At 30.5% G+C, this 3,463-nt stretch overlaps 1 non-coding gene across 1 annotated transcript; it reads left to right on the top strand.

Moving 5' to 3' along the window:
• The first annotated feature begins 1,662 nt into the window (after positions 1-1,662).
• On the top strand, positions 1,663-1,771 carry LOC142547886 (small nucleolar RNA R71). The gene has a single exon (XR_012820780.1). It is a non-coding gene; the product is annotated as a small nucleolar RNA R71 (small nucleolar RNA).
• The last annotated feature ends 1,692 nt before the right edge of the window (positions 1,772-3,463 follow it).

Here is a 3,463-nt window from a genome sequence, read left to right as displayed (position 1 = left end):
CCATAAGAGTTTCAATAAGATTTTCATCTTCACTTTCATCTCCTTTGACATGTGGTTGCTTACAAAGATTAAAAACATTAAGCTCAAAGGTCATGTTACCTAATGACAACTTCATTATTCCATTCATGCAATTTATAAGAGCATTAGAAGTTGCTAAAAATGGACGACCCAGAATTACAGGAATTGCATTACAAGCTTCGATAGGTTGTGTATCTAAAACTATGAAATCGACAGAATATACAAAGTTATCAACTTGGACCAACACGTCTTCTACCATACCTCTTGGCACTTTAACAGATCTATCGGCAAGTAAAAGTGTCACCGAAGTAGATTTTAACTCGCCTAAATTGAGTTATTGATAAACTGAATATGGAAGTAAATTCACACTAGCTCCAAGATCAAGCAAGGCTTTCTTAATCTTTAGTTCTCTAATAATACATGAAATAGCAGGACAACCAGGGTCTTTGTATTTCAAAGTATTATTATTTTGAATGATTGCACTTACTTGTTCGGCTAAAAATGTTTTCTTTTTCACATTCAATTTTCTTTTCACAGTGCACAAGTATTTCAAAAATTTTGCATATGATGGTACCTGTTTTATTGCATCTAATAAAGGAATATTAACTTTTAGTTGTTTAAAAATATCATATATATCAGAATTCAAATTTGATTTTTTTGTATTTTTCAATGTATGGGGGAATGGTGGTGATACTGTCTGTTGAACCTTTTCTGTGCAAGTTATGGGTTCCACTTCCTTACCCTTTGGAGTTGATTTATCATCATCTTCACAAGGATCAAGAATGGATTTTTCCACAACCTTACCACTTCGAAGGGTAATAACAGATTTTACCTGATCCATCGGTTGAGTTCCAGAAGTTCCAGTTTGTGAATGATGATCCTCGGGATTAGGCTGTGGTTGTGAAGGAAATTTACCTTTTTCATGTACATTAAGTGCAGATGCAAATTTAGCGAGAGTATCTTTCAAATCTGTCATGGTTTGAGCAGTTTGAGTATTGATAGACTCTTTTTTTGCAATGAAAGAATTTAATATATCTTCCAAGTTCCTTTTAGGTAGAGGAACATAAGGTGCATAATTTTGAAAATTTTGTTGATTTTGGAAATGTGGTTGTGAAAATTGTGCAACATTATAATTTCTCAAACTAAAATTTGGATGATTTAGCCAACCTGGATTGTAATTTTGAGAAAATGGTTCAAAATTTGGCATTTTGAAATTGTTCAAAACATTGTCTTGTGTTCATGGAGACATTCTTTAAAAGAGGGAAAAATAGGACAATCTTTTGTAGAATGATCACTTGTATCACAGATGTGACACGCAATTTCTTGAACAGATTTTAATTGACCATTTTTTTCAATTCAAGTGCCTCAACCTTTCTTGCCAAAGAGGTAAATCTCGCTTGGAGATCATGTTCATCTTTGAGGGTGTACATACCTCCACCAGATGTGGGAGATTGAATCTTGTTTGATGGTTCGATTGTACCTATAGTGTCCCAATTTTGAGCATTTTCAGCTAATGAATCGAGATACTCAATTGCCGCGTTTGGATCTTTATCTTCAAATGTTCCATTACACATAAATTCAACCATTTTCCTATCTTTTGGTGTTCAGCCTTCATAAAATTGAGAAACAACTCTCCAAATTTCAAAACCATGATGTGGACAAAGATTAAGCAATTCTTTGTATCTATCCCAACACTGATAAAAAGTTTCTCCTTGTTTTTGAGTGAAAGTAAAGATTTGTCTTTTGGAAGAATTTGTTCTATGAGATGGAAAAAACTTTTTCAAAAATTGTTGTTGCAATTCATTCCAAGTTCGAATAGATCCCGATATAAGATTTTGTAGCCAAGTTTTAGCTTTATCTTTTAAAGAAAAAGGAAAAATCTTAAGTCGAATGGTGTTCATGCTTCAATTTGGATTATTATATGTGTTGCACACTTCTTCAAACTCTCGTAAATGCATGTATGGATTTTCAGAATCTAAGCCATGAAATTTGTGTAAAAGTTGGATAATACCAGGCTTAAAATTGAAATGAGATGCATCAGGGGGAAAAACTAGACATGAAGATGCACTAGTACGTGTAGGATTCATGTGATCTCTAAGTGTTTTTCGTCTATCATGATCATGTTGAGATTGAATTTCATCTTCATTTTCTTGGATGGGTTCTTCCGCCATGTTTTGTAAAAATAAAGGGTTATTTCCAATGGGTGGACCACTAAGTGTACGTGACCAAATGCTCATGCAAATGCAAATGCAAAAGAATAAAAACACACAAAAGAAATAAAAATTCAAATAAAGAAAAATAAACTATATACAAAATTAAATAGACTTGAAATTAAATTATACTTCCCCGGCAACGGCGCCAAAAACTTGTTGCGACTTTGATTGTTGCACTCCCAAGAGCAGGTTGTCCACAAGTAGTATAATTCGGTGAGTCCGAATGTATCCACAAGGAAGCTAAGGTAATTACAAGTCCACTACAATGTCTTTTTGTTTTTGTTTTTTTCTTTTAATGGTTTTAATCTTTAATTGGTAATTTTTAATTGTTCAAATTTTAATTTAAGTAGTTGAGATTAAAGGATCCACTCTTGGTATTTTAATAAAGTTAACATTAATGAACATTATTGAAATCCACTTAATAAAATGATTCCAATATATATTAAATAATGATATTTATATTATATTATTTATCATTATCTTATAAGTATATAATATATACCAAAACTTGTAAATGTTGTCAAGTATTTATTGTGCTATATATATTTGTAAACACTAAATCAAGGTTCCCATTTTAAATAGTTGGTAAAACCAAACAAACATTTAAATGGTACCAAGAAATTAATATTATGATATTAATATATAATAAATAAAGGCATCCACTTTAAATGGTTTGTAAAACCAAACAAACATTTAAATGGTAGCAAGAAATTAATATTATGATATATTCATATATAATAAATCAAGGCATCAACTTTAAATAGTTGGTAATATCAAACTAACATTTAAATGGTTCCAAGAATTTAGTGTAACATATAGCAACAATAAATCAAAACTCCCACTTGTAAGTAGGGTATAATAATACTTAAAGAAATAAATATAACATAAACAATAAATAATGATTAAATAATATAAACCATAGATTCTTACCTTTTAATAACCTTATTATCATGCCAATAGTTTCACCTTTTCATCTCAACTTTGGGAAGTTAGCTACTCATCATTCAAAGTGTAAAACTTTGAATATGAATTTAACATGCTACTTATATTTAAATGAAGAAATAAAGGAAAAACAAAGAGAGAAATATTATGAACTCAATGTTTGTTCATAAAATGAGGGATATCTCAATACATTACAATGCACCGCTATTTATAACCAAATTTGGGGAGACAACCACAAATAAAATATTATTTTTTTACACAAAAGTCTTCATTGGTGTTCCAAGAAATTA

This window comes from Primulina tabacum, chromosome 5 (assembly GCF_025594145.1).
Source record: "Primulina tabacum isolate GXHZ01 chromosome 5, ASM2559414v2, whole genome shotgun sequence".
Taxonomy (NCBI): Eukaryota; Viridiplantae; Streptophyta; class Magnoliopsida; order Lamiales; family Gesneriaceae; genus Primulina; species Primulina tabacum.
This window is presented reverse-complemented; position numbering and strand designations above follow the sequence as displayed.